General features: G+C 54.8%; 1 protein-coding gene across 1 annotated transcript in view; it reads right to left on the reverse strand.

Annotated features, from left to right (window-relative positions):
* The window catches only part of LOC119953484 (cation channel sperm-associated protein subunit delta-like), a 760,311-nt gene that overhangs the window by 364,228 nt on the left and 369,749 nt on the right, over window positions 1–26,334 (reverse strand). The window lies entirely within an intron of this gene.

Genomic DNA, 26,334 nt, shown 5'->3' on the forward strand with positions numbered 1-26,334 from the left:
TAGCTATCTTGCATCCCTCAAGTGCCCTAACTGAATCTTGTTTTCTCATCCTAACATAAGCCCCCTTCTTTCTCTTGACAAGACATTCAACCTCTTTTGTAAACTATGGTTCCCTTACTCGACCATTTCCTCGCTGCCTGACAGGGACATACATATCAAGGACACGCAGTATTTTCTCCTTGAACAAGTTCCACATCTCAATTGTGCCTATTCCTGACAGTTCCTGTTTCCATCTTATGCTCCCCAATTCTTGCCTAATCACATCGTAATTACCCTTCCCCCAGTTATAAACCTTGCCCTGCCGTATGTTCCTATCCCTCTCCATTGCGATAGTGAGAGTCACCGAATTGTGGTCACTATCTCCAAAATGCTCTCCCACAGCCAAATCTAACACTTGGCCCGGTTCATTACCCAGTACCAAATCCAATGTGGCCCCGCCTCTTGTCGGTCTATCCACATATTGTGTGAGGAAACCCTCCTGCACATACTGGATAAAAACAGCCCCATCCAAACTATTCAAATTATAGTGGTTCCAATCAATATTTGGAAAGTTAAAGTCACCCATGACAACTACCCTGTGACTACCGCACCTATCCAAAATCTGCATTGCAATCTTAGTGGTATTGTCACTACACTCGTGATCAAAAGACCCAGGATAATGCTCTGGGGACACAGGTTTGAATCCTACCAAGGCAGACGGTGACAATTTAAATTCAATAAAAGTCGGGAATTAAAAATCTAATGATAACTATCAAACCATTTTTGATTATTGTAAAAATCCATCTTGTTCACTAATGCACTTTAGGAAAGTAACTCTACTGGCTTAACTTTACTTGGGCAGAGCTGTCACTACAGGGCTGACTCTTAAATTGCATGTTTCATGCACCAAGCACATGTTCGATATGCCATGAGCATAATACATTATGAGGCCTGGAGTCAACGTTGAGGGCTTTCAGGGTAACTCCCTTCTGACTGTATACCATCATGCTGCCAGCTTTGCTGGGTCTGTCCTGCCAGTGGGACAGGGCATACGCAGGGGTGGTGATGGTGGTGTCTGGGTATGTACAGTATGATTCCATGAGTTGAGCTGTCCTTGACCAGTCTGAGACAACTCTCCCAATCCGGATGATAGTAAGGAGGACTTTGCAGGGTTGGCGGGGCTGAGTTTGCCACTGTCATTTCCAGTGCCTAGGTCCATATCAGGTGGTCTGTCCAGTTTCATTCCTTTTTATACAGTTTGTTTTGACACCAACGGGAGTAGCTTATTTTGACCATTTAGAATCTGTGAGTCTGAGGTCAGATGTAGGCCATGGACATTTGAATTCAAATTTACAATTGCCGTGCAGAGATTCAAACCTAGGTGCCCAGAGCAGCATCCTAGCTTTCTCGAGTCCAGTGACAATACCATACACCACCATTATACCAGGAATGATTTAATGACAAAATGGATGATGGTCAGAGGCAAAAGGAAGTGGTAATGTGACAAGTAAAGAAACAAAAGGTGTGGGGCTGGATTCTCCACTGACGGGATTCTACGTTGCGCCGGCACCACACCCATGCCCGGGGATTCCCCGACAGCATGGGGCTATCCACAATGGGGTACCCCATTGGCCGGCTGCCGGGCGCGGAGAATCCCGCTGCCGGCGGGGGTCCGCTGCACCGGAAAATCCCGCCTATGAAATTTTACTATTCAGGTGTCCTTGTACACAAGTCACAAAGTTAACATGCAGAAACATTGCAAAATCAGAGGAAATGGCGTGTTAGCCATATCATAAAAGGACTGAGAATATAGAAATAATACTGCAATTATATAAGGCCACATGTGAGACCACAGTTGGAGTGCCATCTATGGTTTTCATCTCCATACACTGCATTGTCCCCCCCCCCCCCCCCCCCCCCCCCCCCCACCGATGCTGATCAGACCTGAGTCAGTAGGACCAAACAGGAGATGTATGGCCAAAGAGCTGAAATTGTGCTGGAGTTGATGCTTAGTGCATATTTGGGAATTTTAGGAGACAAGACTGAAATCTTGCAAGGTTAGGCCATGATTGAAGATGTCCTAGTTACAGAAACTTTTGGAATGAAGTTTGCACATTCTCCCCATGTCTGGGTGGGTTTCCTCCGGGTGCTCCGGTTTCCTCTCACAGTCCAAAAATGCGCAGGTTAGTTGGATTGGGCATGCTAAATTACCTCTTAGTGTCCAAAGGTTATGTAGGGTTGCGGAAATGGGGAGGGGGTGGGCCTGGGTAGGGTGCTCTTTCAGAGGGTCGGTACGGACTCGATGGGCCAAGTGGCCCCCTTCTGCTCTGTGGAGATTCTATGGGCAGGATTCCCCGAAAACCGGCGTGATGGCCGAGACCGGCACCAGTAACGGCGCGGATCACTCCGGCGCGGGACCCCTCAAAGGTCTCGAAGTCTGGGACTTCCGGTTGCGGTGATGTGGAGCAAAGCCGCACGTTCGGTAGCTCCCGCTATTTTCGGTCTTTTGGGCTCTTTTAAGGGCCCGTAGCGGTACTGGTTAGACTGTTCCCCATGTGGGAACACCTCCTCTAAGATCCTCCACTGGTGGATGGCCTGGAGCAGGAGCGGAGCGGTCAAAAAATCGGCTTTGGAGCAGAGAAAGGTGCGAGGCAGGAAAGGCAAGATGGCGGCGGGCGGGGAATCAGCAGCGTGGCAGCAGTGGGCACGGGAGCAGCAGGAGCTGCTTCAGCGTTCCTTCAGGGAGCTGAAGGCAGAGATCCTGGAACCGCTTAAGGCCTCCCTGGACAAGCTCATGGCGACCCAGACGGCTCAGGGTGCGGAGATCCGAGAGCTTCGGCAAAAGGCCTCGGAGAGCGAGGACGAACTCCTGGGCCTGGCAGTGAAGGTGGAGTCGCACGAGGCGCTCCACAAGAAGTGGTCAGCGAGGATGAAGGAGATGGAGAACCGCGCCCGTCGGAAGAACCTGCAGATTCTAGGCCCCCCAGAGGGGCTGGAAGGTTCGGATTTGGGGGCCTATGTGTCTATGATGCTGAACTCGCTAGTGGGCGCGGGGTCATTCCAGGGACCCTTGGAGCTGGAGGGTGCCCATCGTGTGCTGCTGAGGAAACCCAAGCCAAACGAGCCACCTCGGGCGGTGCTGGTCCGTTTTCACCACTTCGTCGACCGTGAGTGTGTGCTGAGATGGGCGAAGAAGGAGAGGAGTAGTAAGTGGGAGAATGCGGAGATCAGGATCTACCAGGACTGGAGTGCGGAGGTGGCAAAGAGAAGGGCTGGTTTTAATCGGACGAAGGCAGTGCTCCACAAGAAGTGGGTCAAGTTTGGCCTGTTGAAAGACGGACTTCCGGGCGGCAAGCTGAGCAATCGCGCTAAAAGGGGCTCCCGCAGAGTGAAGAGGCCGGGGCCTTTATCTCCGCAGCGGGGAGAGCAGGGCAGGGAAGGGACCCTCCCAACGATACGGCCGGCAGAGGATCCGCCACGGCAGCATCGTCTCTCGTCTTTGAGTATAATTGTTAGCGTTACAATATATTGCTGTGTGATTTTCCGTTCACCATGGACATCAGAATCAAGCCTGACCGTCTGCAACTGGAACCGCAGTCGCCTCACGCCAGAAAATACTTTGTTCACTGGCTTGCAGTCTTTGAGGCCTACATCTCTTCAGCGGACCCTCCCCCGACGGAGGCTCAGAAAAAGCAACTCCTGTACTCCAGACTTAGCTCCAGTGTCTTTCCGCTAATTCGAGATACGACTGACTACACCACAGCTATGGAACTGCTCAAGGAGAACTATGCACAGTCGGCGAACACCCTGTTTGCGAGGCATCAACTCTCTACTCGCATCCAGCAGCCGGGTGAGTCGATTGAGGACTTCTGGAGGGCCCTTATACCTCTGGTACGAGACTGCGACTGATGGGCCCTCACAGCCATGGAACACTCTGACTTACTCATGCGCGATGGCTTTGTTACAGGCATTGCATCGGACCCCATCCGGCAACGACTGCTGGAAGGGGCCGCCCCCAACCTCGCAGCCGTAAAGGCTCTGGCGCTTTCCATGACGGCCGCCTCCCGTAGTGCGCGATCTTACTCCGCTAGCCCCTCGGCCCACCCGTCCTACCCCTCGTCAACCCCGCAAACGGCCCCCCAGGCCCACCCGTCCTACCCCTCGTGGACCCCGCAAACGGCCCCCCCCAGCAGCCGCCCCCGCGCATTATGCCTGCGCTGCCTGCCGCACCGCGCTCCCTGGGAGTCCCCACTATTACTTCTGCGGTCAGCAGAAGCACCCCCGCCAGCGCTGCCCGGCCCGCACCGCGACCTGCAAAGCTTGTGGCAAGAAAGGCCACTTTGCAGCGGTGTGTCAGTCCCCGGTCCCCTCGCCTCAGCCGCTCGCTCAATGGGTCCCGCTGTCCGCTTGCCCCGACCCCACGTGCGATCAGTGGGCGCCGCCATCTTTCGCCGCCCTCGCCACGTGCGCTCCATGGGCGCCGCCACCTTCATCCACCACCGCCATGTGCGTTCCATGGGCGCCGCCATTTTGTCCTGACCCCACAACGTGCGCTCCATGGGCGCCACCATTTTACCCACAGGTACTCCAGATGCCGCCATTTTGTCCTCCCCACAGGACACGGGTCGCTACCGCTCCTTGTCAGACTCATCTGACTCGACCGCCGATCGCCCGCTACTCGCCTCCGTTACGCTCGACCAGTCCCGTCCTCGCAACCTGGCACCCTCTTCCACATCGGTGCTGGTCAACGGCCACGTGACCTCCTGCCTCATCGACTCCGGGAGCACTGAGAGCTTCGTCCACCCAGACACGGTAAGGCGCTATTCCCTTGCGGTCCATCCTGCCAACCGGCAGATCTCTCTCGCTTCCGGGTCCCACTCTGTCCCGATCCGGGGTTTCTGCCTGGTTAAACTTACTGTACAGGGCGTGGAATTCGACCGTTTCCATCTGTACATTCTCCCCAACCTCTGCGCGTCACTCTTACTAGGCCTGGATTTCCAGTGCAATCGCCAGAGCCTCACCCTCAAATTCGGCGGACCCCTACCTCCCCTCACTGTTTGCGGCCTAGCGACCCTCAAGGTCGAGCCTCCCTCACTCTTTGCCAATCTGACCGCACATTGCAAGCCCGTTGCCACCAGGAGCAGACGGTACAGCACCCAGGACAAGGCCTTCACCAGGTCCGAAGTCCAGCGGCTGCTTCGGGAGGGTATCATCGAGGCCAGCAACAGCCCTTGGAGAGTCCAGGTGGTAGTGGTTAAGACCGGGGAGAAACACAGGATGGTCGTGGACTACAGCCAGACCATCAACCGGTACACGCAGCTCGACGCGTACCCCCTCCCCCGCATTTCTGATATGGTCAATCAGATTGCACAATACCGGGTCTTCTCTACTATTGACCTGAAATCCGCCTACCACCAGCTCTCCATACGTAAATCGGACCGTCCCTACACTGCCTAAGGTCGTCTGTACCAATTTCTTAGGGTTCCCTTCGGTGTCACTAACGGGGTCTCGGTATTTCAACACAAAATGGTTGACCGGTACGGACTGCGATTCACTCTCCTCACTGACCAACGGTCGGTAGCCTTCATGTTCAACAACACGCAGTGGGGCAAGATCAAGAATGACAAAATCTTGCGGTGGAGAATCGAGCTCTCCACCTTTAACTACGAGATCTTGTATCGTCCGGCAAGCTCAACGAGCCCCCAGACGCCCTCTCCCGAGGTACATGTGCCAGCGCACAAGTGAACCAGCTCCGTGCCTTGCACGAGAGCCTTTGCCATCCGGGGGTCACTCGCTTGTACCATCTAATCAAAGCCCGCAATCTGCCCAACTCCGTCGAGGAAGTACGGACAGTCACCAGAGACTGCCAGATCTGTGCCGAGTACAAGCCGCACTTCTACCGGCCAGATCGCGCACGCCTGGTGAAAGCGTCCCGCCCCTTTGAACGCATCAGCATGGACTTCAAAGGGCCCCTTCCCTCCACCGTCCGCAACACCTACATCCTTAGTGTGGTCGATGAATTTTCTAGGTTCCCCTTCGCCATCCCATGCTCGGATATGACGTCTGCCACCATCATCAATTCCCTGGATTCCATTTTCACCCTGTTCGGTTTCCCCGACTACATCCACAGTGACAGGGGATCCTTGTTCATGAGCGATGAGCTGCGTCATTTCCTGCTCAGCAGAGGTATCGCCTCCAGCAGGACGACCAGCTACAACCCCCAGGGAAACGGGCAGGTAGAGAGGGAGAACGGGACGGTATGGAGGGCCGTCCAGCTGGCCCTACGGTCCAGGAATCTCCCAGCCGCTCGCTGGCAGCAGGTCCTCCCTGACGCGCTCCATTCCGTTCGGTCGCTACTGTGCACCGCAACTAACAGTACACCCCATGAACGTGTTTTTGCCTTCCCTAGGAAGTCTACATCCGGGGTGTCACTCCCGATGTGGCTCACGACTCCGGGCCCTGTCCTACTACGTAGGCATGTCCGGCACCACAAGGCGGAACCCCTGGTGGACAAAGTACGCCTTCTCCACGCCAACCCTCAGTATGCCTACGTGGAGTTCCCTGACGGCCGCCAGGACACAGTCTCGCTCCGGGACCTGGCTCCCTCAGGTGCCGATCCCATGCCCACGCCCCTTTTTCCCCCCGCGCCAACCTCCTTTTCCCCGGCGCCCCCTTATTCGTCCCCACCAGGTCCATCCCTCGTCCCCCTGCCCACACTGGAGGACACGGAAGATTTCGGCTCGCTCTCGGAGTAATCCCGCCAGCAGCCAGCACCAACACCGCCAACACCTGCACCACCGTTGCCATCACCGCCTGTGCCGATGTCGCCACCACAGCTACGCCGATCACAGCGGAACATTCGACCGCTGATTCGGCTCAACCTGTAACCTACTAACCGGATGGACTCTTGGTTTTCTTTGTTTGGACCCTCGCTTATCCTTTGTATTATAGTTACACGTCACCCCCACCGGACTCATTTTTTACAGGGGGTGAATGTGGTGATATAACCACTGTAGTTATGTGTACTTGCAGTAGGGGGATGTGTGCCTGTACCTGTAATACAGGTTCCTCCGGTAAGCCCCTGCCGGCTAGCTCCACCCACAGGGAGCTTGTGTATAAATATGCGTGTGAGTCACTCAGACCTTAGTCTACAGTTGCAGATGGAGGAATAGCATCACACAGCAATAAAGCCTCTATTGTACTAGTCTCTCGTCTTTGAGTATAATTGATAGCGCTACAGTGAGCGACCGGGTCACGGCCCTGGAGAAGGAGGTGGCGAGACTAGGCGCAACACAGGGGAGCCTGAAGGGCAGAGGAGACGACCAGGAAAACCACTCAAGGAGGCAAAATGTCAGGATAGTGGGCCTGCCAGAGGGGAGCTAGGGTAGAAACCCCACAGCATACGTGGCTGAGATGCTGGGCAACTTAGTGGGGAGGAAAACTTTCCCCAACCCACCGGAAATGGACAGAGCACATCGGTCGCTGCGCCCGTAGCCCAAGGCAGGGGAACAACTGAGAGCAGTCATAGCTAAACTGCACCGGTACCAGGATAGGGAGACAATCCTGCGCTGGGCCAAGGAACATAGAGCTTGCAAATGGGAAGGGCACGCCATTCGAATCTATGAGGATCTTGGGGCAGATATAACTAGGAGACGGGCTGAGTTCAACAGAGTGAAAGCAGCTCTCCACAGGAGCAGAGTGCGTTTTGGTATGCTGTACCCAGCGAAACTCTGAGTCACATACCAAAACAGGCAATACTTCTTTACAGCCCCCGCTGAGGCGAATAGGTTCGTCGAGGAGCACGGGCTGGAAAACAACCAGGCATGACGAGGGGGCCCTGGCAAGGGGCAACGACACGCCGACGGGGGGTTGGGGAGGGGCGAGGCAATGCCAGCCCCCCCCCCCCCCCCCCCGGCAGGAACACCCAGAACAAAGAACAAACCACTGCCCGAGGGACCGCTCCAGGTGGGAGGCCAGGCTCCAGCACGAAGGAACAAGAGTAATGGAGATGGGAGAGCAGGCGAGAGGGGTGCAGGGAAGGATGAAAATGAAAAAATGAAAATCGCTTATTGTCACGAGTAGGCTTCAATGAAGTTACTGTGAAAAGCCCCTAGTCGCCACATTCCGGCGCCTGTCCGGGAAGGCTGGTACGGGAATCGAACCGTGCTGCTGGCCTGCTTGGTCTGCTTTTTAAAAGCCAGTGATTTAGCTCAGTGAGCTAAACCAGCCCCTTGGATGGGGGAAGAGCGGGCAGAAAACCGTAGAGGCCAGGCGGGGTGGAAGCGAGACAATAACCCCCGAGAGGGGAGCCACCGTGCTAGCAGGAAAGCTAGCGCCGGGGGCACGCAACAAAGCAGGGCCGCAGTGCACCCCCAACAGGGGGGAAGGCGCCAGGCAGGGGAGGGGGGGGGGGAACACCCGTCAAAGTCAGGAGAGCAAACGAGGACAGGAAAAGGGGATAGAGGGGCAAAGGAGGGGTATACGGGGGGGGGGGGGGGGGGGGGGGGAGAGACCGGGGGGGCGCACACAGGGAGCGAGAGACCGGGGAGGGGAGATGCAGGGAAGGAGGGACAAAAGAGGCCAGAAAAGGAACAGAGCTACAAAGTGCCACAACCAAGGGCTCGAAACAAGGAACCGCTGCAAGCACCCACCCAGTACGGTCTGTGGGCGAAGGGAGCCCCCCGCGTGGCGGACACACAGTGGGCGGCCATGGTGGGTGCCCCCGGGACAAGGGGGCAGAGAACCGACCGCATGGGGAGAGCAGTGACAGCGGCCATCCTGGACGGCCCACTAACAAAGGGAAACCCCGGAGGGCAGGGGCGCGTCCACCAGATAAGTATGGGTAATCCCACAGGAGCGAGGGGGCAGAAGCCCCCCCACCAGGATAATCACCTGGAACGTAAGGGGACTTAACGGCCCAGTGAAGAGATCCAGAGTCCTCACCCACCTCAGAAATATGAGGGCCGACATAGTCTTCCTCCAAGTGACGGACCTAATGGAGCAGGACCAAATGCGGGTAAGAAAGGGTTGGGTGGGACAAACCTACCATTCCTGCTATGGGGCAAGGGCCAGGGGGGTGGCGATCCTGATCGGCAAGAGGACGATGTTTAGGGCGACAAAGATGGCTACAGACCCAGGTGGGCGGTATGTCATGGTCAGCGGGGCCCTGGATGGGGCACCAGTAGTTCTAGTCATCGTGTATGCACCCAACTGGGACGGCACGAGTTTCATCAAAAAGACCATGGCAGAAATCCCAGACATAGCGACGCATCGACGAATCATGGGGGGGGGGGGGGACTTCAACTGTGTACTGGATCCAAAGACGGACAGATCAAACCCCAAAACGGGGAAAACCTCAAGCATGGCAAATGTGGTGAATGTAATATGATAATTCACACTATGTCTTTGTAAGCGCAGTAGCTTTATCCGACCACTAGGGGAAGTAGCTCTGGGAATGCTCAGGAGATTGTACAGGACTCCACCCTTGGCTCCGCCCATGACTCCTCCCCCTAGTGCTGCTGTATAAATACCCTTGTCCAGAGTCACCCTGCAGTTCACTGAGAGTTCATCAACGGGTAACAGGCTGGCTCTGTAGTAAGTCGATTAAAGCCTAGATTCATATCGGAAACACGTGTCTGGTGAATTGATGGTTCCATCTGCAAGGGAACTCAGTCACTTTATGGAGCAGATGGGAGCAGTGGACCCCTGGAGGTTCGCCCACCCGGGGGAGAAAGAATTCTCCTTCTTCTCCCCAGTAAACAACGTGTACACCAGAATTGACTTCTTTGTGGTGGGGAAAATGGTGCTTACAGGGATAGACAAAGTGGAATACTCCGCAATTGTGATATCAGACCACGCTCCACATTACATGGACGTGCGGCTGGAGACGGGAAGGGCCCAGCGCCCCACATGGAGGTTGGACGGTGCCTTACTAGCTGACAAGGCCTTCAGCGAAAGGATAGTGCGGGCCATAGCAGAGTACAAGGAGAATAACCAAAACGGGGAGGTCTCACCCTCCACGTTCTGGGAAGTGCGTAAGGCCGTACTAAGAGGGGAAATCATTGCCTTCAAAGCGCAGAGATAGGGAGGAAAGGGTGGTTAGGCAGTAGCTGGTCGACTCCAAACTGGAGGTCGACCGTAAATGCTCCGAGGCCCCGACCGTAGAGCTACTGGCGGAGAGGAAAGAACTACAAAGGAACTTTGAGCCGTTCTCCACCAGGAAAGCAATGCACCAACTCCGTCAGGCGCGCGGGACCCTATACGAACACGGAGACAAAGCCAGCCGTCTGTTGGCACACCAGCTGAGAAAGCAGGCAGCCACCAGAGAAATTGCACAAATCAGGGGTACCGGAGGCACATTGGAAACCGAACCAGAGAGGATTAACAAAACCTTCAAGGCCTTCTACCAAGAGCTGTACACCTCAGAGCCCCCAACGGGGAAGGCTGGGATGAACCGGTTCCTTGATGGACTGGACATACCAGTCGTGGGAGAGGGCAGAAAACGGGACCTGGAAGCACCACTAGCACTGAGAGAGATCATGGACAGCATTAGCTCCATGCAGACGGGGAAGGCGCCGGGACCGGACGGATTCCAGGCGGACTTCTACAAAACATTCGCGACAGCGCTGGCCCTGCACCTGCGGGAGATGTTCACAGACTCGCTAGCTAGGGTACACTGCCACCCACGTTAGCACAGGCCTCAATCTCGCTGATACCTAAGAAAGACAAAGACCCAACGGAATGTTGGTCATACAGACCCATCTCACTGCTGAACGCAGACGCCAAAATCCTTGCCAAAAGGCTAGAAGATTGTGTACCCGAGGTGGTCGCAGAGGACCAGACGGTCTTCGTCAAAGGTAGACAGCTTACCTCGAACATCAGGCGCCTGCTGAACGTGATAATGACCCCCTCCGGGGAGAGAACACAAGAGGTGATCGTCCGCCTTTGACAGAGTCGAATGGAAATACCTCATAGAGGTACTGGAGCGGTTCGGGCTTGGAACAGGGTTCACCGCTCCTATACAACGCTCCCATGGCGAGCGTACGGACCAACAATACCAACTCCCAATACTTCCAGCTGCACAGGGGCACTAGACAAGGCTGCCCACTGTCCCCGCTGCTGTTCGCACTAGCAATCGAACCGCTAGCAATCACGCTCAGGGCAGCAAAAAATTGGAGGGGGATCCGAAGGGGAGGCAGAGAGCACAGAGTCTCACTCTATGTAGATGATCTGCTCCTCTACATCTCGGACCCACAGAGCAGCATGGACGGAATCATTGCGCTCCTGAAAGAGTTTGGAGCCTTCTCGGGCTACAAACTCAACATGTGCAAAAGCGAGATCTTCCCAGTACACCCGCAAGGGGGGGGTGGCAGCGCTAAAGGGCTGCTGTTCAAACTAGCCTGACACAAATTCCGCTACCTGGGGTTCCAAATAGCCCATGGCTGGAAAGGGATCCACAAATGGAACCTCACCAGTCTGACGGAGGAAGTAAAAAAAGACCTGCAAAGATGGAACACACTCCCACTCTCCCTCGCGGGGAGAGTCCAGACGATCAAAATGAACGTACTGCCCAGGTTCCTCTTCCTGTTTACATCCATTCCGATCTACATCCCCAAGGCCTTTTTCAAAGCGCTGGACAAACTAATCATGGCGTTCGTATGGGGGGGGGGGGGGGGGGGGGGGGTAAAAATGCTAGGAACCCAAAGAAGGTCCTACAAAAAACAAAATCCAGGGGGGGCGCTAGCCCTCCCAAACCTACAATTCTACCACTGGGCGGCAACAGCTGAGCGAGTAAGGGGGTGGATCCAGGAGCCAGCGGCCGAGTGGGTGCACGCGGAGGAGGCCTCATACATGGGGACCTCCTTCCGGGCCCTCGCCATGGCAGAACTCCCATCCCCACCCAAAAAACACTCCAGCAGCCGGGTGGTGACAGCCACCCTCCAATCCTGGAACCAACTGCAGCAGCAATTTGGCCTGACCAAAATGCCGGACAAGGCTCCCATCTGCAACAACCATAGTTTCACACCAGCACTGACTGACGCCACCTTCAAAAGGTGGAGGCAGGACGGAGAGACACTGACAGTCAGGGACCTATACACGGACGGCAGGATCGCAACACTGGACGAACTGACGAAGAGAAATTTCGGTTAGCCAGGGGGAACGAGCTACGGTATCTGCAGCTCAAAAACCTCTTACGAAAGGAGACAAGGACGTACCCACAACCGCCACGACAGACATTACTGGAAGACCTACTGGACGCAAGTATCCTAGATAAAGGGAACTGTAGCGACATGTATGACTGACTGGTAGAAAGTGCCGACACCGTACTGGACGCAACAAGAAAGAAATGGGAGGATGACCTGGGGATTGAGATAGGGTGGGGACTCTGGAGCAAAGCACTGCATAGGGTCAACTCCACCGCCAAGTGCGCAAGGCTCAGCCTGACACAACTAAAAGTGGTACATAGAGCCCACTTAACAAGAAACCGTATGAGTAGGTTCTTCCCAGAGGAGGAGGACAGATGTGAACGGTGCCAAAGAGGCCCGGCCAACCACGCCCACATGTTCTGGTCTTGCCCCAGACTTGTGGAGTACTGGACAGCCTTCTTCGAGGCTATGTCCAAAGTGGTGGGGGTGAGGGTGGGGCCATGCCCGATAGTGGCGGTCTTCGGGGTTTCAGACCAGCCAGATCTATACCTGGGGAGGAGGGCGGACGCCCTTGCCTTTGCCTCCCTGATTGCCCGCCGTAGAATCCTGTTTGGCTGGCGGTCAGCAGCACCACCCAGAGCTGCAGACTGGCTGTCCGACCTCTCGGAATCTCTCCAAATGGCGAAAATCAAATTCGCCATCCGAGGGTCAGACGCCATTCATGCAACTGTTCCAGGATCTGTTTGTGGCCAACGAACAAGAGGAAGAATAGCCGGGTGGCCAAGAATTAGGGCAAAATGGACGGCAATCGGGGGAAGGTAGCCGGGGGGGGGGGGGGGGGGGGGGGGCTACGGGTTTGTTATGGGGGTTTGTTCTCATGCTTTTATGCTTATTTCTTTTTCTTGTTAATTTATTGTTTTTGTATTGGAGGGGAGGTGTTACTGTTTTTCTCTGTTGTGATAAAATTTGTTGTTGAAAACTTGAATAAAAATTATTTCAAAAAATATTTTTTTAAAGATAGAGCTAGGCACCGTAGTGGGGGGGGGGGGGAGGGTGGGGTGGGTGAGGGATGTAGGGGGTGAGTGTTTCATTGGGATGGTGTGGGAAGACTGGGTCACGTGTGGTAATGTCTATTTAATTGTTATTCTCTTTTTACACTATGTTAATATTCACTCTAGTTAGTTTTGTTATTATTGTTATTACTGTTCTTTTATGAAAAATTCTGCAAAACCTGAATAAAAATACTTTTTAAAAAAAGTTTGGCCTGTTACAGCCGGCACGCCTCTGGGTCACTTATAAGGACCGCCAGCTACTTTGACTCTCCGGGGGAGGCCTGGGCTTTCGTCCAGGCAGAGAAGCTGGACTTGAACTGAGGACTGGGGCTGGGGAACGGTGTACACAGCCCAGAGGCTCTGCCCTCCTCGGTATCCTTTCGCTTTTATCGGTTGTATTTGATGATGACTTTTTGCTGTTCTGCTTTTTCGTTTTTTGGGACTCTCACTGGTTGAGAGTTTGGGAGTGGTTCGCGGTCCTGTTGGGTCATCTGCCCGTCTTTTCCCGCATGTTGGGTCGGGAGGGGCAGGGCTCGGGATGAAAGCGCGGGCTTCTCTCCCGCGCTGGAGGAGTAGTGGGCAGGGCCGGCACTGGGGGAGGGAGGGCGCGGTGGTTGTGTTGAACTGGGGAGGGTCATTGGGATGGCGGGAGCAGTCGGGGTCAGCAGGAGTCGGCTGACTTACGGAAGTACAATGGAAGGGGTTACGCAGCTAGGGGGGCCCTAGCTTGGGTGGGGGGGGGGAGGCTTGGGGGGGGGGGGGAATAGGGAGGGTACCGGGTTGCTGCTAGAATGGCCGAGAAGGAGCTGCAGCATGCAGAGGGGGTCGGGATGGGGTCTGTCGCCGTGGGGAACAGGCTGAGCGGGAGCGGGGGGTGCGGGCACGTGGCAGACTGAGGAAGGATAATGGCTAATCGACGGGGGAGGGGGGCAGGTAGCCCCCTGATCCGACTGATAACCTGGAATGTGAGGGGGCTGACTGGGCCGGTCAAACGGGCCCGTGTGTTTGCACACCTGAAGGGGCTGAAGGCGGATGTGGCCGTGCTTCAGGAGACGCACCTGAAGGTGGCGGATCAGGTTAGATTGAGGAAGGGATGGGTAGGCCAAGTGTTTAATTCGGGGCTGGATGCAAAAAATCGGGGGGGTGGCGATCCTGGTGGGTGTCGTTTGAGGCGTCGTATGTGGTGGCAGACAGCGGCGGGAGGTATATGATGGTAAGCGGCAGGCTGCAGGGGGAGTGGGTGGTGCTGGTCAATATATACGCCCCGAATTGGGACGATGCGGGTTTCATGCGGTGCATGTTGGGCCAGATTCCAGATTTGGAGGCGGGGGGCCTGATAATGGGGGGGGGATTTCAACACGGTGCTGGATCGATCCAGATCAGGACGGGTAGGAGGCCAGCGGCAGCTAAGGTGTTGAGGGGGTTTATGGACCAGATGGGAGGGGTGGATCCATGGAGGTTTGCGAGGCCGAGGGCCAGGGAATTTTCATACTTCTCCCATGTGCATGAGGCCTATTCCCGGATTGATTTTTTCATTATGAGTAGGGCGCTGATTGCGAGGGTGGAGGATGCTGAGTATGCTGGGGGAGGAGAGAGACCAGCGCACGCTTTGGCGCTTGGAGGTGGGGCTGCTGGCGGATGAGGAGGTGAGCGGGCGGGTTCGAGGATGTATCGAGAGATACCTGGAGGCCAATGACAACGGGGAGGTCCGAGTGGGGACGGTCTGGGAGGCGCTGAAGGCGGTGGTTAGGGGGGAGTTGATCTCCATTCGAGCCCACAGGGAGAGGAGAGAGCAGAGAGAGAGGGAGAGACTGGTGGGGGGAGATGGTGAGGGTGGACAGGAGATACGCGGAGGCTCCGGAGGAGGGATTGCTGAGGGAGCGGCTTAGTCTCCAGGCTGAGTTCGACTTGTTGACCACCAGAAAGGCTGAAGCTCAATGGAGGAAGGCACAGGGAGCGGTGTATGAATATGGGGAGAAGGCGAGCAGGATGCTGGCACACCAGCTCCGCAAGCGGGATGCGGCCAGGGAGATTGGTGGAGTTAAGGATGGGGAGGAAATGTGGTGCGAAGGGGGGTAGATATTAATGGGGTCTTCAGGGACTTTTATGAGGAACTGTATCGGTCCGAACCCCCAGCTGAGGAGGGGGGGATGGGGCGCTTCTTGGACCGGCTGAGATTCCCGAGGGTGGAGGAGGGACAGGTGGAGGGACTGGGGGCGCAGGTTGAGCTGGAGGAGCTGGTCAAAGGGATAGGGAGCTTGCAGTCGGGGAAGGCGCCGGGGCCGGATGGGTTCCCGGTCGAATTTTATAAGATGTATGCAGACCTGTTGGGCCCCCTGTTGGTTAGGACCTTCAACGAGGCAAGGGAAGGGGGGGCTCTGCCTCCGATGATGTCTCGGGCGCTGATTTCCTTGATCCTTAAGCGGGACAAGGATCCCCTGCAGTGTGGGTCATACAGGTCGATCTCACTATTACTGCAAGGATCTGTTTTGGGGCCACTGCTGTTTGTCATTTTTATAAATGACCTGGAAGAGGGTGTAGAAGGATGGGTTAGTAAATTTGCAGATGACACGAAGGCCGGTGGAGTTGTGGATAGTGCTCAAGGATGTTATAGGATACAGAGGGACATAGATAAGCTGCAGAGCTGGGCTGAGAGGTGGCAGATGGAGTTTAATGCGGAAAAGTGTGAGGTGGTTCACTTTGGAAGGAGTAACAGGAATGCAGAGTACTGGGCTAATGGCAAGATTCTTGGTAGTGTAGATGAACAGAGAGATCTCGGCATCCAGGTACATAAATCCCTGAAAGTTGCCACCCAGGTTAATAGGGCTGTTAAGAAGGCATATGGTGTGCTAGCCTTTATCAGTAGGGGGATTGAGTTTCGGAGCCACAAGGTCCTGCTGCAGCTGTACATAACTCTGGTGCGGCCACTCCTGGAGTACTGCGTGCAGTTCTGGTCACCACATTATAGGAAGGATGTGGAAGCTTTGGAAAGGGTTCAGAGGAGATTTACTAGGATGTTGCCTGGTATGGAGGGAAGGTCTTACGAGGAAAGGCTCAGGGACTTGAGGTTGTTTTCGTTAGAGAGGAGAAAGCTGAGAGGTGACTTAATAGAGACATATAAGATAGTCAGAGGGTTAGATAGGGTGGACAGTGAGAGTCTCTTTCCTCGGATGGTGATGACCAACACGAGGGGACATAGCTTTAAATTGAGGGGTAGTAGATATAGGACAGATGTCAGAGGCAGTTGTTTTACTCAGAGAGTAGTAGGGGTGTGGAACGCCCTGCCTGCAACAGTAGTAGACTCGCTAACTTTAAGGGCATTTAAGTGGTCACTGGATAGACATATGGATGAAAATGGAATAGTGTAGGTCAGATAGGCTTCAGATGGTTTCACAGGTCGGCGCAACATCGAGGGCCGAAGGGCCCATACTGCGCTGTAATGTTCTATGTTCTATGTTCTAAATGTAGACGCCAAACTGTTGGCGAACATTTTAGCCACGAGGATAGAGGATGATGTGCCGCAGGTTATCCATGAGGATCAAACAGGGTTCGTGAAGGGGAGGCAGCTGAACACTAACATACGGAGGCTCGTGAATGTTATAATGATGTCGGCGTAGAAGGGGAGGCAGAGATAGTGGTGGTGTTGGACGCGGAGAAGGCCTTCGATAGGGTTGGGTGGGGGTACTTGTGGAAGGTGCTGGAAAGTTTGGATTTGGGAAGGGGTTTGTCAGGTGGGTGAGGCTGTTATATGAGGCCCCGATGGCGAGTGTGGCCACGAATAGGAGGAGGTCGGAGTATTTTCCGTTATACCGAGGGACGAGGCAGGGGTGTCCCTTGTCCCCCCTGCTTTTTGCACTGGCAATTGAACCTCTGGCCATGGCACTGAGGGAGTCGAGGAACTGGAGGGGGCAGGTTCGGGGTGGGGAGGAACACCGAGTGTCGCTCTATGCAGATCACTTATTGTTATGTGTGTCGGACCCGGTGGGGGGAATGCCGGAGGCGATGAGGATTCTCAGGGAATTTGGGGATTTCTCAGGGTACAAGCTCAACTTGGGGAAGAGCGAGCTGTTCGTTGTACACCCGGGGGACCAAGAGGGGGGGATTGGTAGGCTCCCACTAAGAAGGACCGAGAGGAGCTTCAGGTACTTGGGGGTCCAGGTGGCCAGGAGCTGGTGGGCCTTGCATAAGCTTAACCTCACAAGGCTGGTGGAGCAAATGGAGGAGGAGTTCAAGAGATGGGACATGTTGCCGCTGTCTCTGGCGGGTAGGGTGCAATCAGTCAAGATGACGGTGCTCCCGAGATTTCTGTTCCTGTTCTAGTGCCTCCCCATCCTTATCCCGAAGGCCTTTTTCAGGCGGGTTAACAGGAGCATTACGGAGTTTGTGTGGGCGCACGGGACCCCAAGGGTGAGAGGGTGTTCTTGGAGCGGGGCAGGGATGGGGCCCAACCTCTGTGGGTATTATTGGGCTGCCAACGCAGCGATGGTGCGTAAGTGGGTAATGGGCGGGGACGGGGCAGCATGGAAGAGGATGGAGATGGCATCCTGTGTGGGCACGATCCTGGAGGCGCTGGTAACGGCGCCGCTACCGCTCCCTCCAACGAGGTATACCACGAGCCCGGTGGTGGCGGCCTCCCTCAAAATTTGGGGGCAATGGAGATGGCATAGGGGGGAGGTGGGGGCCTCGATGGGGTCCCCAATACGGGGGAACCACCGGTTTGTCCCAGGGAGAATTGATGGCAGATTCCTGAGTTGGCACAGGGCAGGTTGATGGAACCATCAATTCAGCGAACACGTGTAGTTGGATCTGAACCAAGGCTTTAATACACTTACAACAGAGCCAGCCTATTCGTCGTTGAACTTCAGATGAACTGCAGGCTGGCTCTAAGGCACTGATCTTTATACATCGGTCCCAGGGGGAGGAGTCCTGGGCAGAGCCAAGGGAGGAGCCCAGTACAAACTCTCGCGTACTCCCAGAGCGACTCCCCTGGTGGTCGGATAGTGCAACTGCACTTACAATGGTGGATAGTGAACATATATACACGGAGTTATATTGGCAAGAATCTATAGTGTGAATCACATTCACCACATTCACCCCCTGTTAAAAAAATGAAGTCCGGCGGGGTGATGGCGCAAAGAGTCAGTCTGTCCGGTGGACGAATTGTCCGTTTTGATCTGCGGAGCACCGGGGTTGCAGCCTCTTGCGGTGGCTGGGCGGGCGTCGAGGTCTGGGGTACGGTTGCCGGCTCCGGGGCGAGTCTTGTCCGAGCCTCATACACCTCCTGGTCGAATGGAGACTGGGGACGCGGGGGGCGGGCTGGTGCTGGCGCTCGGGACTGGTGGGGTGAGCTCGCAGAATCGGGGGCGCAAGGGGGGGGGCGCATAGGGAACAGGGAAAGGAGTTCCTCGGTGGGGGTAGATGGGGGGCTGGATCCAGCGGGTGCCAGGTCCCGGAGGGATACTGTGTCCTGGCGACTGTCCGGGAACTCAACAAATGCGTACTGTGGGTTGGAATGAAGCAGGCGCACCTTTTCAACGATGGGGTCGGTTTTGTGCGCCCTGACGCGCTTCCTTAGGAGAACCGGGCCTGGCGTCCTCAGCCACGCCGGAAGTGAGACCCCTGTGGTAGTGCCCCTGGAAAAAATGAAGAGCCGCTCGTGGGGGATTTGGTTGGTAGATGTACACAGGAGGGATCTAATTGCGTGGAGCGCGTCAGGGAGGACTTCCTGCCATTGGGAAACTTGGAGCTTTCTGGACCTGAGGGTCAGTATGACGGTCTTCCAGACCGTCGCGTTCTCCCTCTCCACCTGTCCGTTCCCCCTGGGGTTGTAACTGGTAGTCCTGCTCGAGGCGATGCCCTTGTCGAGCAGGTACTGACACAGCTCGTCACTCATAAAGGACGCACCCCGGTTGCTGTGCACGTAGCTGGGGAAACCGAACAGGGTGAAGACACTATGCAGGGCCCTAATGACTGTGTGGGAGGTCATATCGGGGCATGGGATGGCGAAGGGGAATCGGGAGAACTCGTCAATAATGTTAAGGAAGTAAATCTTTTCGTTAGTGGAGCGGAGTGGCCCTTTGAAATCGATCGCAAGGCGTTCAAAGGGCCTAGAAGCCTTGACCAGGTGGGCCCTGTCTAGTCTATAGAAGTGCGGTTTGCACTCCGCACAGATCGGGCAGTCCCTGGTGACCGCTTTTACTGCGGTGTAGGAACCAGCTGGATTTAGTTGTGTCGAAATTCTGTGGCTTACCCTCGCGTGCAGTAGGCTGAGCTTTTGTTCCTCCGTAGTTTCAGCGGTGCTGATCTCGGCCAGATCGGCCTTAAAACATTTCAGCCAGTGGAAGAAGGTTTCTTTCGCCTCTGCACCCTGTGGATCGAGTTCTAGACGTCCTGGTTTTAGAGCGGATTCCATGCTTTACCTCGGCAGCTTCTTAAGTGTATTAAATTGATGGAACCATGAATTCAGCGAACACGTGTAGTTGGATCTGAACAGAGGCTTTAATACACTTACAACAGAGCCAGCCTATTCGTCGTTGAACTTCAGATGAACTGCAGGCTGGCTCTAAGGCACTGATCTTTATACATCAGTCCCAGGGGGAGGAGTCCTGGGCGGAGCCAAGGGAGGGGCTCAGTACAAACTCTCGCGTACTCCCAGAGCGACTCCCCCTGGTGGCCGGATAGTGCAACTGCACTTACTATGGTGGATAGTGAACATATATACACGGAGTTATATTGGCAACTATATGTAGTGTGAATCACATTCACCACACAGGTGTTAGGAGGTTGAGGGACCTGTTTGTAGACGGGAAGTTTGCGAGCCTGGGTGAGCTGGAAGGGAAGTTCGGGCTCCCCCCGGGGAACACCTTTAGGTACATGCAGGTAAGGGCATTTGTCAGGCCGCAGGTGGCGGAGTTCCCTCTGCTGCCGCCGCGTGAGGGTCAGGGGGTGTGGGTTGGAGAGAGGAGGATCTTGGCAACGTACCAAGTGATGCAGGAGGTAGACGAGGCCTCGATGGAGGAGCTGAAGGGTAAATGGGAGGAGGAGCTGGATGAGGAGATTGAGGAGGGGACGTGGGCGGACGCCCTAGGAACGGTGAACTCCTCCTCTTCTTGTGCGAGGCTTAGCCTCATAGTTTAAGGTGCTGGATAGGGCTCACATGACCGGGACAAGGGTGAGCTGGTTTTTTGGGAGCGAGGACAGGTGTATTAGGTGCTCAGGGAGCCGAGCAAACCATACCCATATGTTCTGGGCATGCCCAGCGCTGAGGGAATTTTGGAAGGGCGTAGCAAGGACGGTGTCGAGGGTGGTAGGATCCAGGGTCAAACCGGGCTGGGGGCTTGCAATATTTGGGGTTGCAGAAGAGCTGGAAGTGCAGGTAATGAAAGAGGCCGGCATTCTGGCCGTTGCGTCCCTAGTAGCCTGACGGAGGATTCTTCTTCAGTGGAAGGATGTGAGGCCCCCAAGCGTGGAGGCCTGGGTCAATGATATGGCGGGGTTTATTAAACTGGAGAGGGTGAAATTTGTCCTAAGGGGATCAGTGCAGGGGTTCTTCAGCAGGTGGCAACCATTCCTAGATTTCCTGGCAGAACGGTAGAAAAAGGCCAACAGCAGCAGCAACCCGGGGGGGGGGGGGGGGGGGGGGGGGGGACCGTCTCTTTGTTTTGGGCCGAAAGAACGTGTATATATGATGTTCTTTGCTAATGACGGGCGATAATTTATTTCTTCTTTTTTGTGTACATGAGGGGGGGGTTTGTTCTTTCTGTTCTTAGTATTTTCTGTTATTGATATTTTGTGAAAATTTGAATAAAAACCCACCGTGTCACTTGACGCCGCACGGCGTAATCAATGCCACGTGGTGTCACGGCACAAAAGACACCCCCCCCCGGGCATGGGTGTCCCCCCCGGAAGATCCGCAAAGATGGCTGGCCGCCGCGCAGCCCCGTCCCCGCGGATGCCGACTGCCCACAGGATGCCCCAGGGTGGCTACGAGAGAGGGAGAGACCCGGCCCCTGAGGCCTGCGACGCCCGCAGGATGCCCCAGGTGGGCCAGGAGAGAGGGAGAGACGCGGCCCCTCTAGCGTGCGACGCCCGCTGGCCCCCCCAGGGCGGCCACGAGAGAGGGAGAGACCTGGAGCACCATGGAGATGACGCCCCCGTCTCGTGCGGCTGCGGCAACGCAGGCGTGTGACACCCAGCGACGAGGGGAGCAGCCACAGGCCCCCGTTGCAGCCAAGCCAGGACAGCCCTACCCAGGACACCCCTATCAAGGCGCTCCTACCCAGGACACCCCTACCCAGGACATCCCAACCCAGGATAACCCTACCCAGGACACTCCTACCCATCCCATCGATCGCGCCCTGGACCATGGGAAAATCGGCCACGGCAGAGAAGCCCACGGCCCTGGCATCCTGGCTCGCCTGGTCCACAGGGAACCGGATGTAGCGGTCCGCAATGGCATATAGGGCGTCTGTCACTGTCCGGATGCACCGGTGCACCGGTGTCTGCCAGTTGCCGGACAGGTCCCCACTCGGTGCCTGGAATGACCCCGTGGCATAAAGGTTCAGGGTCACCGTAACCTTGACGGACACGGGAGAGGGTGTCCGCCCCCAGTGCCACGCAGTGCCAGGTGTGCCAGCAGGTGGCAGATGTGTGCCACGGTTTCCCGGCTCATCCGGAGTCTCCTCCTGCATTACCGGTCCGTGAGGTCCTGGTACGACGAACGGGGCTAGTACACACGGGCCTGCTCGGGCGTCTCCGTCGCTGTGGCGCCACAACGTCCTCCACCCTCTCCTCGTGCTCCTCCTCCTCTTCGTGCTCCCCCTCCTCCTCCTCCTCGTCCTGTCGGGCGGGTGGCCCTCCAGCCTGGGCGCCTGCCGCCTGCCCCTCTGCAGCATGCTCCTCTGCGGTAGCCTGCGCCGCCTCTCTGCCACACTCCTCCTCCTGCAGGGCAACATGTAGAATAGCTGCCGCCACGGTGGCCAACCTCGCTGGCTGATCAGAAAACATGACGGCCTGCAGGGGGGGGTGAGGACGACAACATGTCATCATTGCCCATATTCTCTCCCCCCCTCCCTGGCACTCGCTCTCCGGTACTGTCCCCCCCCTCTCCGGTACTGTCCCCCCCTCTGTGGCACTCGCTCTCTCCCCCCCTCCCCGGGTACTTTCCCCCCCTCTCCGGTACTGTCCCCCCCTCCCCGGCACTCACTCTCTCCCCCCACCCCCCACCCCCCGACCCCCCTGCCCCTCTCCCCCCACCCACAGACTGCGGCCACGCCGTCACTTCTCCTGCGGCCACCCCCACGCCGTGACCTACCTCCACGCTGAACGACGTCAACCATCAGCACTGGTTGACGCCGTTAAATTACTGTTTTGATTTACGCCGGCGTGATCCGTGGTCACATTGGCGGGACTTCGGCCCAGCCGGCCGGGAGAATACGGAAAGCACCGGGGTCCATAGCCTCCCGACGGCCCCTGCTATTCTCCGAGACCGGCGGCAGGATTGACGCCTCGCCGACTTTTTCCGGTCGGAGACTTCGGGAGACGGCGGGGGTGGGATTGACACCGGCCCCCGCCGATTCTCCGACCCGGCGGGGAGTCGGAGAATCCTGCCCTATGATTCTATGACTTGATTTAGTTTGTTCAAAACCCAGGGAATCTTGTGGTTTTATTCTATTAGAAAGTGTTTTGAATCTCAAATTTTGTCTACTTCTTTAAATGTATTTTTTCACGGGATGTGGGAATCACTGGCAAAGACAGCATATGTGGCCCATCCTTAATTTCCCTTTAATTGAGTGACTTGCTAGGCCATTCATAGGGCAGTTAAGATTCAACGATATTGCTGTTGGTCTGAACAGATTTCTTTCCCTCAAGGACACTAGTGAACTTGATGGATTTTACAACAATTGATGATAGTTGTCGTCATTACCTTTCCTGAGACTAGCTTTATCATTGAATCATAGAACCCTTACAGTGCAGAAGGAGGCCATTTGGCCCATCATGTCTACACCATCTCGGGCGGCATGGTGGCGCAGTGGTTAGCACTGCTGCCTCCAGGCACCGAGGACACCGGTTCGATCCTGACCCCGGGTCACTTCTTGTGGAGTTTGAACATTCTCCCCGTATCTGCATGGGTCTCACCCCCCACAATCCAAAAGATCTGCAGGGTAGGTGGATTGAACACATTAAAGTGTCCCTTAATTGGAAAAAAAAGAATTGGGTACTCTAAATTTAAAAAGAAAGTCTACACTGACACTGAAAGAGCACCTTGCCTTGGCTCACCCCCACACCCTAAAACTCTAACCCCACCTAACGTTTGGACACTAAGGGGTAATTTAGAACAGTGTTTTTCACACTTTTTTTTCCCAGGACCCACTTTTACCAACTGGCGGGCCTTCGGGACCCATGCTGGCCGATGTTCTCGACCCATGCCAGCCGACCTTAGCGACCCACGCCGGCCCACCTACAAACACACCACTATTGCTTACTTTTAATATGGCAGATGAGTCTCCTTGGTCCTCACGATCTCACTTGCTTCATCATTCAATGTGACAATTCTGCGAAGGACTTCAGATGATGGCTTAATTTTCTCGCTGCATCGTTTGGAAAAAATCAAGAGGTTTGTCCTTGACCTCGCCATGTCTTCAAAGGCCTTTGAAGATTTGAGGGTTTTAAACTTATATTTGCCAGTTCCTCCCTGCATATAACACACATGGGCTTTGCATCCTGGTTTCCATTGGCATAATTAAAGCCACATCTCAAGAAATCATCTTTCTACTGTTCAGTTTCTTCTTAATTGTTTGTTCCCCAGAGGCCCTGGCGCTCTGGATACAGCTCACGCCAGCTTTGTCCTGCCATGGACTCTCCTGTGAAGCTCTCTCCAACAGATTCAATTGTGAGATCCTGATCTGTTTGTATCTCTGGCCCTCTCTTATCTTATTACAAAATAATCCATCTTCAGTTCTTCACACAGTCCTGTTGCTTGTAAACAAAATGGAGGAATATCTCCTCCATCATTTCATGCTCAAAGCACAGATATACAGGGTGCATGACCTTCTCTCTGTCACTGCCACTGGTGGAATGACTCCATCATTCATATTCAAAGGTCGGTTGTGGCCAGCCTTTTTAATTTTGGAACTTTATTTCCAATACCTGATTTTTCCAAGTTTTTTTTTAAATTTTCATTCTCCTCCTTTTCCACATTTTCATCAAATGCACAACAAACAAAAGATAACCAACAATGACAAATACTTAAGAGGCTTTAGAGAGGGTGCAGAAGAGATTTACCAGGATGTTGCCTGGTATGGAGGGCATTAGCTATGAAGAACGGTTGAATAAACTCGGTTTCTTCTCACTGAAACGACGGAGGCTGAGGGACAACCTGACAGAGGTCTACAAAATTATAAGGGGCATAGACAGAGTAGGCAGTCAGAGGCTTTTCCCCAGGGTAAAGGGGTCAATTACTAGGGGGCATAGGTTTAAGGTGTGAGGGGCAAGGTTTAGAGTAGATGTACGAGGCAAGTTTTTTACACAGAGGGTAGTGGGTGCCTGGAACTCGCTGCCAGAGGAGGTGGTGGAAGCAGGGACGAAGGTGACATTTAAGGGGCATCTTGACAAATACATGAATAGGATGGGAATAGAGGGATACGGACCCAGGAAGTGTAGAAGATTGTAGTTCAGTCAGGCAGCATGGTCGGCACGGGCTTGGAAGGATGAAGGGTGTGTTCCTGTGCTGTACTTTTCTTTGTTCTTTGTTCCTTGTTCAATCCCCAATCAGCATACCCTTCAACATACAAACCCAAACATCACCCGTACATTCCAAATACAAGAAAACAAAAAGACCAAAAGAGAATCAATGGTCATCTCATACACAGTAAACAATATACTGAACACCCCCCCAGTAGCTCCTCCACCCTCCTCTGCAATGTTTGATGGCATCCAATTCTTAAAAGTGCAAGATAAACAATTTCCATGAATTATACAACCCAACCACAACCCCCCCAACTTCACCTTTTCGAGTGTCAAAATTTCCAGCAGGTCCCCCCAACAAGCCAAGTAACAGAGTGGAGAAGCTGACCCCCACCCCAGCAGGACCCACTTCCGGACAATCAGCGACACAAAGGCTAAAATATTCACCCCCGCACCCGCCTGCAGCTCAGGCTGGTCTGACAACCCAAAAATGGCTTCTCGAGGCCCTGGTTCGAAACTCACATGTAGCACACCTGAAATGACCTTAAAAACTTCCCTCAGATACCCCCCCCCCCCAGCTTCGGGCAAGGCCCAAACATGTGAACATGATTTGCGCATACTCTTCCCACAGCGCTCACATCCACCCCCTCAAAGGTTGCCTCATTCTCGCCCTCATGAGGTGCGCCCTATACACAACTTTCAACGGTATCAGCCCCAACCTTGCCCATGAGGTTGAGGCGTTTACCACAGAACATCTTCCATAACCTCCCCCAACTCTTCCTCACACTTAATCCCCTCCAATGACACTCTGTCCTCCTCCAGAATCTTCCCATAAATCACCGACACCACCCCTTCTCCATTCCCCCTGTCGTCGAAACCTCTTCCAGCAATGTGGAGGCCTGCATTATCAGGAAACTCTCAACCTCCCTCTTGGCAAAATCACCGGAAAACAACCAGAAAAAACCCCCTCAACCAAACATATCTCATGCAAACATACAAATCCAGAAAAAACCGTTGTTACAAAAACAAAGACAAAAATGACCCATATAACGTCATGAAGTAAAAAATATAAAACAAAACTATATGTACATTCTTCCCCTCCCCACAGTCCAAGACCAGTCCTCAGTCCCATTCCGCGCTTCTGCCCCAAACATTCTGCCTTCACAAACGCCTCTACAGTCTCAAAGTAAAAGTCTCAGGAGTTGTAAGTTACCCTCAACTTCACTAGGTACACTCCGCCAAACCACACCCCACTGTTATACAATGCCATCTTAACTCAGCCGAACGCCGCCCGCCTCCTTGCCAGTTCCACAGTTAGGTCCTGGTAAATACAAACACCAGCTCCAGCCCACTGCTTATTTGCCCAATGCTGGACCTTCTCCTTCACATGGTAGCAAACAATCACTGCTCTTGGCGGCTCATTCGTCTTTGGTTTAGGCCTCAACGGCCGATGAGCCTGGTCCAGGTCACTT

This window comes from Scyliorhinus canicula, chromosome 18, assembly GCF_902713615.1.
Source record: "Scyliorhinus canicula chromosome 18, sScyCan1.1, whole genome shotgun sequence".
Classification (NCBI taxonomy): Eukaryota; Metazoa; Chordata; class Chondrichthyes; order Carcharhiniformes; family Scyliorhinidae; genus Scyliorhinus; species Scyliorhinus canicula.